The sequence below is a fragment of the Schistocerca gregaria genome, chromosome 6 (genome assembly GCF_023897955.1).
Source record: "Schistocerca gregaria isolate iqSchGreg1 chromosome 6, iqSchGreg1.2, whole genome shotgun sequence".
Taxonomy (NCBI): Eukaryota; Metazoa; Arthropoda; class Insecta; order Orthoptera; family Acrididae; genus Schistocerca; species Schistocerca gregaria.
Window position 1 is genome coordinate 572,814,384 of NC_064925.1, and position 15,016 is coordinate 572,829,399.

The 15,016-nt window shown below is 41.8% G+C and overlaps 2 non-coding genes across 2 annotated transcripts; both read right to left on the bottom strand.

Annotated features, from left to right (window-relative positions):
- Nucleotides 1–11,282: 11,282 nt before the first annotated feature.
- Trnas-uga (transfer RNA serine (anticodon UGA)) lies at nt 11,283–11,357 on the bottom strand. The gene has a single exon. It is a non-coding gene; the product is annotated as a tRNA-Ser (tRNA).
- A 3,231-nt stretch (nt 11,358–14,588) lies between these two features.
- Nucleotides 14,589–14,662, bottom strand: Trnat-ugu (transfer RNA threonine (anticodon UGU)). The gene has a single exon. It is a non-coding gene; the product is annotated as a tRNA-Thr (tRNA).
- Between the last annotated feature and the right edge of the window lie 354 nt (nt 14,663–15,016).

Below are 15,016 nucleotides of genomic sequence, written 5' to 3' on the forward strand. Positions count from 1 at the left end.
GCGTCCTTGACTTCATTTTCATGGACGAAAATGCGCTGCCACATCGAACTCCACAGCTGGAGAAGCCCATGGAACGAGAGGATATTCGGCGAATGTATTGGGCCTACCCGTTTCTCCAACTTAAATCCCATCGAGGAGATATGAGATGTGCTGTGGAGATGTATTGCTGAACGTTCTCATGCTACAACCACCATTCAGCATTTTCCAATGGCATTGGATGATGAATGGGCCACCCTACCACAGGAGGTCTTCACCAAACATTTACTCAGCACTGGAGCATGTTCCAGGAGCGTCTGTTCGCATCTTTAGTGGTCACACGCTATATTACGAACCATTTTCAACATAGTGTAATGTCAAGAGGACCATTGTAATTTGCTGTAGCCTCAGTGTAATTACTATTTTTGAACAAAAGTGTCAGTTCTATTTGGTTTATTGCGTGTCTCTTTCAGATACCTTCCTACAGTACTGTAGAGGTTCGTTCTGTGAATGGTCTTAGTTTCATCGAACTGTGTCTCTTGCAGTGACGTATTACGCGAATGATACTTTCGTTCTTAACTTTAGCACACTAGGGTACATATCACCGGGCACAATATTTGAACCACCTAGAGAGGGAGGAGAAAGCGAAGTGAAACTTCACAGGCTGAGGGAGTATATGAGGTTACTTCAGTTATTACAAAATCAAGTCAAATTTACAAAGAACTTGCCAGTATGAGTCTACTTATCACTTTGACGCTATCCCTCTGGCGTTGATGTATGGACTAAGCGTTTCAGAATAGTGCCCCAAAGGCATTGCATCCTCTCCTGAGGCACGACCGCCCACAAATGTTACAACTAGTCCTTAATGTCCTACATATTGCACTATAGGGAGATACGGGTAGCATACATTATGTGCAACAGGCAAGAGGGAACAATAAGAGGCAACGACCAAAAAGGAAAGTGCTCTGATTAAAAAGGGTGTAAGGCAGTGGTGTAGACCTTAGCCCCTACTGTTCAATCTGTACTTCGAAGAAGCAATGATGGAAATAAAAGAAAGTTTCAGGCGTGGAGTTAAGGTTCAGCGTGGAAGGATATCAGTGACATGATTCGCTGATGGCACTGCTATCCTGAGTGAAAGTGAAGAGGAATTACCTGAGCTGCTGAATGGAATGAGCCATCTATTGAGTAGAGAATATGGATTCAGAGTAGACTAAAGCAAGACGACAGTAATGGGAAGTAACAAAAATGAGAACTGCGAGAAATTTAACATCAGGATTGATGGTCACGGAGTACATGAAGTTATGGAGTTCTGCTACCTAGGCAGTAAAACAACTAATGACGGGCGGAGCAAGGAGGACATCAAAGGAAGACTAGCAAAGGCAAAAAGGACATTCATGACCAAGGGCATGACCAGACATAGGACATAATTTGAGGAAGATATTTCTGAGAATGTATGTGTGTAGTACAGCATTGTGTGGTAATGAAACATGGACTGTGGGGAAACTGGAACAGAAGAGATTAGAACCGTTTGAGAGGCGGTGCTACAGACGAATGTTGAAAATAAGGTTGATTGATAAGGTAAGAAACGAGGAGGTTCTGAGCAGAATCGGAGTGGAAAGGAATATGTGAAAAACACTGATAAGGAGAAGGGACAGGGTGATAGGACATTTGTTAAGAAATGAGGGAATGACTTCCATGGTATAGAGGGAGTTGCAGAGTTCATACACAATAGAGGAGTACAGAGATTGCAATAAATGCAGCAAATAATTGAGGACGTAGTTTGCAATTCCTACACTGAGATGAAGAGATTAGCACAGGAGAGGAATTCGTGGCGGGCCTCCACAAACCAGACTGATGATAAAAAAGAAAAAAAATCTACACTGGGACTGATCTGACGTCTGAGCTGGCCATACTTACGTTCTGTTGTGGATGGATGTGGGGATCGTGCTGGCGGCGGGCGTTCTTCAACACAAACATACAGTTCATAGAGACACGTGCAATGTGCGGATGAATATTGACCTACTGCAAAGCGGCACCGTGATACTGTGTGATGGGAGGTAACCCATGAGTTCCTAGATAACAGAACGCAGCCTGTCATTCTCAATGGAGAGAATTATTCCGAAGTAAGAGTGATTTCAGATGTGCCGCAGGGGAGTGTCGTAGGACCGCTGCTATTCACAATATATATAAATGACCTTGTGGATAACATCGGAAGTTCACTGAGGCTTTCTGCAGATGCTGCTGTAGTATATCGAGAGGTTGTAACAATGGAAAATTGTACTGAAATGCAGGAGGATCTGCAATGAATTGACGCATGGTGCAGGGATGGCCAATTGAATCTCAATGTAGACAAGTGTAATCTGCTGCGAATGCACAGAAAGAAAGATCCTTTATCATTTAGCTACAAAATAGCAGGTCAGCAACTGGGAGCAGTTAATTCCACAAATTACCTGTGAGTGGGCATTAGGAGTGATTTAAAATGGAATGACCATATAAAATTAATCGTCGCTAAAGCATATGCCAGACTGAGATGCATTGGAAGAATCCCAAGGAAATGCAATCCGAAAACAAAGGAATTAGGTTATACTACACTTGTTCGCCCACTGCTTGAATACTGCTCACCGGTGTGGGATCCGTACCAGATGGGTTCGATAGAAGAGGTATATAAGATCCAACGGAGAGCAGCGCGCTTCGTTACAGGATCGCGAAAGCGTTACGCAGATGATAGATAAACTCCAGTGGAAGACTCTGCACGAGAGACGCTCAGTAGCTTGGTACGGGCTTTTGTTAAAGTTTCGAGAACATACCTTCACCGAAGAGTCAAGCAGTATATTGCTCCCTCCTACGTATATCTCGCGAATAGACGATGAAGATAAAATCAGAGAGATTAGAGATCACACAGAAGCATACCGACAATCCTTCTTTCCACGAACAATACGAGACTGGAATAGAAGGGAGAACCGATAGAGGTACTCAAGGTACGCTCCGCCACACACCCTCAGGTGGCTTGCGGAGTATGGATGTAGATGTAGATGTAGATGTAGATGTAGACGTGCGGGGTGTTCAAAGCATCTCTCCGTAGTGCCCTACGATTGTTATCCGTGAGTGCCGTATGATTGCTTGCTCTGGGTTACTTCTCTTCAAGCGGACACTCCAAACATTCCACTGTTTCGTCTATCTCAGCCAGTGTCAGAAGTCTCGTTGGTGTGCGTCGTTACGTGTTGACGTGAAAGTTTCAGTTTAGTTCCCTTTTTCGTTTGTTTCGTTTATGTCACTGTTAAAATGCTAACCATTGAAGTACGTGTGTTTTTAGTCGGACAAGTGATCGAAGCTGGCGGTTAATACTCAGTTTCAGTTCGTCAAACATTGAATTCAGTTTTCCGGAGAGAACACTCCCACGTAGTGATACTGTGTGAGATCTGATTAACAAATTTCGAAGTACGGATTCAATGACGATGCACTGAGAAATGGTTGTCTTAGCGCATTGCCTGAGGATTAACTACTCGATATTTCCGATAAAATGTCCATGAGTCCGAACACGTCAGTAAGAAAACTCGCTCAGGAAATCGATTTTAGCGTCGGAACGACCCACACAGCTGAAAGGAAAAAATTAGAACTTTCCTACACAAAGTGACAGTCGTGCAAGAACTGAAAAAGAGACTGCATTATGGTCAATAGCTCAAAAGTTTCCTTCAACAAAATGGAACGTATATTCTTAGTGAAACGTTTTTCACTGATGAGGCCTGATTTCATTTATCCGGGTACATGAACTCGCAAAATTCTCGTATGTGAAGTACTGTAAATTCATTGTGTATTCATGAGGAACCAGCTCATTCTGTGAAAATAGAAGTTTAGATTGCATTTTCTAGACGTCGAATTTGGGTCCCATATTTTTCAACGAAACAATAAACGCACAATGATACTGCAGTGATATTCTCTATCCATTCATAGGAGAACTCGTGTTAAGTGCAATACAGAACGGCTATATTCTACAAGTTGATGCAACCGCGCATACAGCTCGCGTTTCAATGTCACTGCTTGCTGATGTTTTTGGTGAGTGCATAATTGCACAGGGTCTTTGGCCTCCACGATAGCCTGACCTAACACCATCTCACTTTTCCTTCTGAGGTGCAGCGAAAGCAACTGCCTATAAAAACCGAACAAAATCCATCGCTGAATTGAAAACTGCAGTATCCACTTTCACTGCTTCTGTTACAGAAGTCCGCAGCTAGTGGTCGTGCGGTAGCGTTCTCGCTTCCCGCGCCCGGGTTCCCGGCTTCGATTACCGGCGGAGTCGGGGATTTTCTCTGCCTCGTGATGACTGGGTGTTATGTGTTGTCCTTAGGTTAGTTAGATTTAAGTAGTTCTAAGTTCTAGGAGACTTATGACCATAGATGTTGAGTCCCATAGTGCTCAGAGCCACTTGAACCTTTTGTTACAAAATAAATGTTACAGCTTGTGTATGGAAACAGGATTAGACGAATTGAATTGTGTATTCACCAACAGGGGGAAAACTTTCAACGTTTAATGTGAAAGTATGTAAGTAAAAATCAATATTCAATAAATTAATAACTTGTATTTCACTGAGTTTCATTCGGTATATTCACTGCAGCATACGGCACTGCGGAGAGGGTTTTGAACACCCGTATTACTTGTTATACTTGTTCAAATTCTACTTTTATAGTACGTGAAATGTTGCAGAAAACAAACCTTTAACATTTCGGATACTTTATTTCATTTATTATTTCGAGAACTGCGCAATATTTACAAGCGTTTTATGAGTTGATTTCTCCGTACATGAAGATAATCTGAGGATTTTATCATGTCGCAAAGGAGACTATTGAGGCAACATCAAGATAAACAACTGAGGAAAACTTCTAAGTTTCGTGTGTGAATATGCCGTTCGATGCAACCTCACTTCCAAGTAATGACTAACGCCCAGTCCGTGGACATGTCATCGAACATGCAGCATCAAAGAGGTGCATTACAGTACTTTAACTAGGTTATTTTAATATTCAACCATATATTGTCTAAGCTACAGGTCTTTTTTTGATTGTTTTTTTCAGAAAGAGATATAATTACATTTAGTGTCAGTTCAGATCAATAGATATAAACAAAATAACTCAGATTTTCGATGTGAAATTCAGAAGAGAAGAAAAATATCTTAACCGAACAGTTAATAACATCATGAATGCTACCGTTGCATTACGTCCGTAGCGTTTTCGGTATTAGAAAGCAACGTATTTCTATTTCTCGCAGCGAGCTCCTGGCAGCTTTATTGCAGAGAAGAGTGAAAGGATGGAGAATGAAATACCTCTCTCTGTTGGGTCGGGAGTCCTTGCACACCTTGCAATCTTCAAAGGGTTTCCCTGAGATGAATACTCCTTCAGAGTCCCACGCATATTTCTGACAATACTGCACGCACTTCTCACTTTCACTAAAATTCCCACACTTGAAGTAAGCGGAATAATCTGTGTGCGCTCTATTACAGCAGAATTTCGTGTGGCAGTCGTGGCCTTCAGAATTACTTTGGCTAGTGTGAAACTTGCTAAATTTCCCCGTTACATTTTGGTTATGGTAAATGCATAAAAGCCTGTCTTAGTGATAAGTAATACTTGGAAAAGAGAACTAGTAGACTTCCGCAGCACTTGCTATTTTTGTTCAATGTGCAAACCCGTTATGGCGTCTGGTGCGTTATGAAGTGTAAAGATCACACAAATTTAATCAGGGTAAGACAGATGCTATACTGAGAATCGCGTTAAGAATCCTCAGAAATTTATAGTCCACCAATAACGGAAGTAGCTTAAAAACAGTCTCTCGACCAATGCCTCAGCTGTATTGGATCCGTACCAGATAGGTCTGCTAGAGGAAACAGAGAAGATTCAAAGAAGAATAGCATGTCTCCTTACAGGTTGAAGAAGCGCGAAAGTGCCACGGGGATGCTCAACCAACTAGAGTGGCAGATGCTGCAAGGGAGGCTTTCTGCATCACGATATGGTCTACTTTTATACTTCCGAGACAGTTACTTTTGAATACATTGTGGGAGTGAACAGTGATCAATGTGTTAGAAATATTTACTATCAAAAGCAGTCTTGATCGCAATTTATTTAGTACGGTGACCGGTTTCGACCACTAGTATGGTCATCTTCATACCTACAAGTCGTATACAAAGCTTTAATTAGAGGGCTACATACATTAAAGAAAATACATAAAGTTATAAAGCTATAAAACTATAAAACTATGAATTATCAATGAGTAAGAACCTCCTTCTGGTGGTAAATAACTACTGGAGAAACCAGTGTAAGTCTTACTATATATAATGGAGGCTCCGCGCACTTCTCACGGCATCATGTCATTACTAACCAATGGGTTATAGGTCGAATAACAATGCAAAATTTCTTAGTTAAAAGAACATTGTCAGGAAAGGAAAATAAGCACACACTAAACTTCGCTTGTTTATCAGCTATAGTCAATTAAGAAACGTTAAAAATATTGAAACATGTAGGATAAATTAACTTCGTTTTGACAATACATGGGTTGCTCTCTCAAAGACTGTTGGTGAACCATTTGGAACCATTGGATGCCATGGTGAAGTTCGACGCCGTTGCAAAGACGTGGCAGCAGGCTTCTTTCCACTGAAGTTGTTCGATAGGCGAAGTCGATATGCGAATTGGTAGTAGCCTTGGTGAAGATAATCTCCCGTCCAACGATGTGGCAGCAGGCTTCTTTCTAAGTAAGTTGTTGAGAAAGTGGAATGGCAAAGACGTTTCTTAATTGACAATAGCTGTTCAACAAGCTAAGTTTAGTGTATGTTTATTTCCTTTCTTGACAATGTTCTTTCACCTAAGAAAATTTACGTTGTTATTCGACCTATAACCCACTGGTTAGTAATGACATCATTCCATCAGAAGTGGGGGGAGCCTGCATTATATATAGCAAGACGTGCACTGGTTTCTCCAGTAGTGATTTACTACCAGAATGAGTTTCTTACTCATTGGTAATTCATCGTTTTATAGCTTTATAACTTTATCTATTTTCTTTAATGTATGTAGCCCTCTAATTAAAGCTCTGTATACGACTTGTAGGTCTGAAGATGACCACACTAGTGGTGGAAACCGGTCACCGTAATAAATAAATTGTGATCAAGACATTTTTGAAAGTAAATGTTTCCGAGAAAGTAATTCCTTAGGAGAATCAGCCAATATATTGCCTCCTCCAACGTATATCTCGCGAAAAGCCCATCAAATTAAAATTAGAGACTCTAGTCCACACACAGGTTCCTCGCGCGAACCATATGTGAGTAGAACAGGAGAATGGGGAAGTGATACATAAAGGTACATAAAGAACCCTGCGCCGTACACCGTAAGTTGGCTTGCGGTGTACAAACGTAGACATAGACGTAGAGGAGACACTGTACACAGGGAAACGGAGCAATGGTGGTGTAAAAGACAGTTATTATGGCAGCAAATATTAGAGAGAGACGTTCTTTCATACTCGTCTTGATTCCTTCTGTGAAATTTAACTTTTATTCTTAGTGTGTTAATTTTAACATGTAGCATCCTGTTACTTGGAATGACATATACTACTTTTGTTTATAACCATCACATTACCGACTGAAGCTAACTACGTGGGACGACACTAAAGACAAGGCTCTTCTGGTTGGCCACCATGTAAACCTCTGCCAACGCCGCCGTGGGATGCGTTGTGGAGAGACATGTGATCACCGCAATACTCTCCCATACGTGGTGAGTTTTCCAACTTAGGCGCCATCCGTCTTCTCTCCAGTACCTCCTCAGTCATTCAAGTCTCCAAGTGCGTTCTCTTCCAATCCCCATCACAGGAAAGATATCTGCTGGTACTGGGTATGGGTCCACAGTCTTGAAATGCTAGCCACAGATGCTGATGGCTGAGCTGCCGTACTCCAGAGCTTCGTTTCTCCTGCTGTTTCCAGTACCGACTTCGTCAGCATAAGAATTGATCTTGTCTTTTCAATGCGATATACCCCCATGCCAATTACAGAAACAACGTTAAACCGTATCTTCAAACATAAAACCTTACGAGATTCTTCCAGCACAGCAAAATTAAAGCTCAACCAGTGTAAATGGTGCTCTTGGAAATAATGTGTTAGAACTTCCTTAGAGCCAGAGGAGAAATGAAAATAAATACCGGACTGCAGCACCTAGAACCGAACGGCCACCAAGGCCGTCCGACATATAAGATTTCTATGAAGTGCGTATAGCAGTTAGCAGTGGAAAGTGACATTGGAAAAAGTTTTAGAGGGAGGGAAGGGGAAGGCAGTACGCCAAATGATGAGTCGCTTGTGTTGGAAAATGTTCGTTAACCGGCCCTCCTGATGTTGTTTGTTCATCATATCAGGCTTGTCTTCAAAAAGCATGATCACATCCTACGGATGAGGTTCTGTTGCTTCCGCATAGTAGGAGAGAGGTTCAAATGGCTCTGAGCACTATGGGACTTAACATCTAAGGTCATCAGTCCCCTAGACTTAGAACTACTTAAACCTAACTAACCTAAGGACTTCACACACATCCATGCCCGAGGCAGGATTCGAACCAGCGACCGGAGAAGTCGCGTGGTTCCAGACTGAAGCGCCTAGAACCTCTCGGCCACACTGGCCGGGTAGGAGAGAGGTAATTACTGTATTATGGTACATCAAGGTCGATCAGTTCTGTGTCCCTGGACATGCACTTTACTAGACAGCATTTATAGTCTTTTTCGATTTGCAAACTCGGCGTAGTCCCTGTAAACGTGATGGAGAACTGTTCTGAGCGATGAGGGAAAAAACTCTAGAAGTGTGTAAATTCAGAATAGTAGTTTCAATTTCGAAAACGGCCCCCACGGACTCAATATTTTTCACAAGCACATAATTTTGTAGATAAACTAAGTGAGCAAAGTCACTTGAACGGTTCTAAGATTTGGAGATGCCACACGTGCGACACCCAAAAGTTGTAGTTGGATGCCACGTGTGACGTGAAAGTAGAAAGGATATCTGAACAGTTATTTTAGATCCATTGTAAGACATGGCAAAGCGTCTGGAGTTAATCGAGTTTTGACGTAGAATGACAATTGGTCCAGGACGTGTGGGTCGTATCACCGGAGGATAGCTGAAAAATACAGCGTTACATGCAAATTAAAGGTGTATCACTGCTGTCAGCTGCAGCGGGACATTATGCGAAATCAGAGGCGACGAGTAAAAATGCGTAACAGACTGGGATTCGAAGCCGGAATCTCCTGCTTACTTGGCACGTGCGTTAACCACTGCACCATCCGGGACACAGATTCACCGCAAACGCGCAGACTACCTCGGCACGCCTGACGGCCGATGATCCTCACACACACACCCCTACCTATCATCTACCCCCAGTCCCTGTCCATTGCCTCCGTATTCTCTATCCTGAAATTCCCACAGGGCATCAGACGTATTTGTGCATCCGCACTGAAGAAGGTGGATCCATTGTCCAGCTAGGCATATCAGTTATACTAATTTGTGGTGTCTGTTCTTTCTGACGTGTCCGTAAGAACAGACAGTGTGACATTATTGTTCATATTTTAAAAAAAAAATTGTAAATATTTTATTGAAACTGTTGAAGCAGAAGTAGACATCTTGTTTGAAGCAAAATAGATCCTGAAACTCATTGATAAGATTAAAATGAACGTACATATTAAGAAAAAGGGTGTAATATTTCCTTTTAAATGTTGTAAAGCTATATATTTGTTATAATTATCAACTGTAAAAAGTTCCTTTAATGTAATTATGCATGTAATAGTTACTGGCACGCACTTAGGGCTGTATGAGATATGTGTAGTTGTGGTGTGCGTACTGTAAGACCTTCCGTACACACACCATCAGATAATTTGAATTGTCGCTCTAACGAAGTGCCCGTCACACCATAGAACTCTAATTTATTTAAAAGGATGTTGTGGTTTACACAATCGAATGCCTTTGACAAATCACAGAAAATACCTGCTGCTTGTAACTTGTTATTTAATGAATTAAGTACATTTTCACTGTAGGTGTAAATAGCCTTTTCGATATCAGAACCCTTCAGAAATCCAAACTGGATTCTTGATAATATGTTATTTGTGGTCCGATGGTTGAGAAGCTGCCTGTAGATTACTTTTTCTAAAATTTTTGTGAATGCTGGCTAAAGTGAAATCGGTCTGTAGTTTGATGGCATCTCTCTATCGCCTTTCTTGAATAGAGGGTTAACATCTGCATATTTCAGACAGTCTGGAAATGTGTCAGTTATAATTGACTGGTTACACAAGTATTGTCCGTGCAATGACAATAATTTTGCAGGTACAATCAGCGATATTTGTGGATGCTATCTGTAAAATCAATTTGCGAATAGACTTAGTGTAGTAGAAAATATAAATTAAAACTCTGTAAATTATCTTTGTAAAGAATGATTGAGGGTACTCTGCTCTTCAGTCTAAAATTTAGAATCAAAAGCACCTTCAGTCACCTATATTTCCAATTTTATTTTGCTTATCCCGTTAGTTTCTCCGTTTCACTACTACAACTTCAGCTTCCCAGACCAGTGCGTAGGAAAAATTCAATCTCATGTGTTTTTTTTGTTTTTTTTCTTTAAACAAATTACAACGCTTAACTGAGGTGACAGTTTTGAGTCATGAACAAACAAATAGAGCAAGTGATCAACTTTTCCCTTTCGTAGTTCTTTGGGAGTTGTCAGCGAGAAAACTTTTCGTTAATGTTTCAAATTACTTGTGCAAGTCAATAAGTGCTGTCTTTCAAAATACTGGGTGAATATAGTCGTGAGGAGCGCTGCGCTACGTTTTCAGTCCCATACTCACTTCTTTGAGAGAGAGGGGGTTCCTACGCCCTACAGCGCTCCCTTCCGGATTTCTTCTGTTTTATATATATATATATATATATATATATATATATATATATATATATATATATAATTTTTGAGTCTTCTGTCTTCTGAGCAGTTTGATGCTGCCCGTCCTGTGCCAATCTCTCCATCACAGAGTAGCGCTTGCAACATCAATTATTTGCTGGATGTATCCCGACCTCTGTCTTCCTCTACAGCTTTTACCCTCTACAGCTTCCTCTATTACCATTGAAGTTATTCCCTGATAACATAACAGATGTCCTGTCATTCTCTCCCTACCTCTTTTCAGTATTCTCTGTATGTTATTTTCTTCGTCAGTTCTGCGGAGTGCTTCCTCATTCCTTAACTTATCACTGCACCTAATTTTCAGAATTCTTCGGCAGCACCAAATATCAACTGATTTGAAACTTCCTGGCAGATTAAAACTGTGTGCCCGACCGAGACTCGAACTCGGGACCTTTGCCTTTCACGGGCAAGTGCTCTACCAACTGAGCTACCGAAGCACGACTCACGCCCGGTACTCACAGCTTTACTTCTGCCAGTATCCGTCTCCTACCTTCCAAACTTTACAGAAGCTCTTCTGCGAAACATGCAGAACTAGCACTCCTGAAAGAAAGGATACTGTGGAGATATGGCTTAGCCACAGCCTGGGGGATGTTTCCAGAATGAGATTTTCACTCTGCAGCGGAGTGTGCGCTGATATGCATGTTTCGCAGAAGAGCTTCTGTAAAGTTTGGAAGGTAGGAGACGGATACTGGCAGAAGTAAAGCTGTGTGTTACCGGCCGTGAGTCGTGCTTCGGTAGCTCAGTTGGTAGAGCACTTGCCCGTGAAAGGCAAAGGTCCCGAGTTCGAGGCTCGGTCGGGCAAACAGTTTTAATCTGCCAGGAAGTTTCATATCAGCGCACACTCCGCTGCAGAGTGAAAATCTCATTCTGGAATCAACTGATTTGTTTCATTCTGTTCTCGTTTTCTCACTGCCAGACAACACTTTCTTCCGACGTACATTCTCAGATAATTTTTCCTCAAATTAATGCATATGTTTCATACTAGTAGACTTCTCTGGGTTGGGATTGCCCTTTGTTCCAGTGATAATCTGCATTTGATGTCCTCTTTGCCCTGACAGTCATGCGTAATTTCACTGCCATGGTAGCAGAATGCCTTAACTTTATCTACCTTGTAATCACCAATCACGATGTTAACTTTCTCTCTGCTCTCGTTTCCACTACATCTCATTACTTTCGCCTTTCATTGATTGACTCTCAAACCATTACAGTGCCCATTCCATTCAACAGATCCCATAATTCTTCTTCACTTTCACTGAGGCTAGCGATGTCATCGGCGAATCCTAACATTGCTCCCGGGTTCGATTCCCGGCGGGCTCATGGATTTTCTCTGCCTCGTGATGTCTGGGTGTTTGTGTGATGTCCTTAGGTTAGTTAGGTTTAAGTAGTTCTAAGTTCTAGGGGACTGATGACCATAGATATTAAGTCCCATAGTGATCAGAGCCATTTGAACCTAACATTGAAATCCTTTGACACTGAATTGTAATCCCACCTTTGAACCTATGTTTTACTTCCATCAATGCTTCTTCGACGTATAGTCCAGTAACAGTGTCGTCAAAAACGCCCTTTCCTTCCAAAAAATGAGATGGAGCATTTTATTTTCTTTATCTTCTGTGTAAAGTTGAATGTTGAATCAAAGTTTGCGATCTCCAGAACCAACAGGACAATTTTTATGGCAGGAAACGATATTTTGACACTTTTTCAGATTTTCGCCTATTACTCGGAAATTGTGTGCCTTATTGATAATGTTACCTACCAGATTGAAAGAGAATTACATTTTACGTCGACTGACGTACTGAAATTTCAAAATTGGTGCACCCGTTTGCTGCGATCAAATGTCAAAATTCGGTCATTTGTACCAGCTTGACTAAAAAGTCGGCTTCAACTCCTGTAACTGAGAAACGGCTTATCCAATCGAAAACTGTCATGTTGTCAGAGTTGTGGAGCATGAAATTTCATGTTGCCAAAGCGTCTAGTTTCCAGATTTAGACGTTATTGAGGGTTCATACGCTTGAAAGCTAAAGTAATTGAACTTATTTTTTAAGTCAAAGTCCTTCAATGCAATTTAATTTCTGGCGCTAAGACGGCTCTCCACATGCGTGTTTTCTATGCATATCTTTTTATTTTCCTTCATTCATTAATTTCTATGCATGCCGTAATTGGAAGCCGGTTCTAGGAGCTTCAGACCGTAACCTCGCTGCTGCTATGGTCGCAGGTTAGAATCCTGCGTCGGGCATGGATTTGTGTGATGTCCTTAGGTTAGTTGGGTTTAAGTAGTTGTAAGTCCTAGGGGACTGATGACCTCAGATGTTACGTCCCATAGAGCTCAGAGCCATTTGAACCATTTTGAGAACAACTCCAGACTTTGTTGTTGGTCGCCTTCAGGAAGAGCTTGCAGAAGCTGAATTTTGTATGGTTTTATGTGTAAACGTCGACGTGACATCCTCCAAACGGACTCAGGAGCATGGGCATGTCGAGGTTTCGAGCTGCACGGCAAACGTATTTATGCGGACAGCATGTGAAGCTCTGGCGGATGCATTCGACGACTGTATCAGACTCTCGGGGACAGCACGGCGATTTGCGTTTGCACCAATCACTCGTTTCTGGGAATTCTTCAAGCCATCGTGGGTCTATAAACAGCCAACACCGTAACACATGCAGTCAGTCCCACAGAAATCACCACCATCGTCGACACCACTACAGCAAGAATCACCAACGACAGTGAAGAACGCGCGAAGGTAAAAAATATTGAAGAAGCGAGTGACAAAATGAAATGTAACCGTGTGACATCCCAAAGAGATCTTAAAATGTCTCGCAATCAGCGGCCAACACCAAGCCACAATCCATCTAGTACCACCTCAGAAACCGTAACAGAAACCAGCACCAACAACAAGTCAGCTACACCAAACTATGATAATTTAGAATTTGACTTACTTTTAAGTAGGATAGAGATAAAAGAGATACAGCAGACAGCACTGCGGATGCTACTGAGATTGTGCCACCCAATGGGAGATTCTCTCTGTTTCCCAGTAACTGAGCAGACAGACACAATCATAGTAAGGACAGAAAATATTCCTACATCAGCAGAGCCGCTGCTCGACCTCAAGCTCTAGGTCCGTCTGCGCAGGTCAGAGTCATTCGACTTGGACAAAATATGTGTAGATCATGTAAGAGCACACAGAAGAACACATTTTGATTACTAAGAGACATGCAATAAATGTTTTGTCCACGTAAAACACACAGAACACACAGACAAAAAATGAATATCTTACAACAGAACTCAAAAAACAGCACGAAAGTCAATGTGGGAATCCCTAAAGTAGCATAAGACTTGCAGGCAGACATCATGTGCTTACAAGAACCGTATAATAGAAATGACCAACTAATACGTCTACCAAAACCTGTTACCACCACAACAGCCAACAATGCCTGTAAGGCTGCAATAATAAGCTTAAACAGAACCTTTAACATAATTAAGGTAACACAGTTATGCAATCAACACTTAGTTACCATAGATATAACTAATGGGAACAAATGGTAATTAATTGAAGCCCTCAGCTGCCGACAGGTGTTGCTGATATATAACTAATGGGAACAAATGGTAATAAATTGAAACCCTCAGCTGCCGACAGGTGTTGTTGATATACCTTGAAGGGAACAGCTGAAAATGCGTGCCCCGACCGGGACTCGAACCCGGGTTCTCCTGCTCACATGGCAGACGCTCTAACCATCTGAGCTACCGACGTCAAAGATAAATAGCGCCACTGGAAGGACTAATCCCTCGCTTGCTCCCCGATAGACCCACATTCCCAATTGTCCACAATCTACATACGTAATGTATGTAATATATATTTGCCCATCCACTCATTACTCGAGCATACTGAGTTTACTCCCGTAATAGCTCGGACAAACTGTGTACATTCGCACAGACGAAGGTCAATGGCTGAGTAACCCTTAACTACACTACAGGCCATTAAAATTGCTACACCAAGAAGAAATGCGGATGATAAATGGGTATTCATTGGATAAATATATTATACTGGAACCGACATGTGATTACATTCTCACGCACTTTGGGTGCATAGATCCTGAGAAATAAG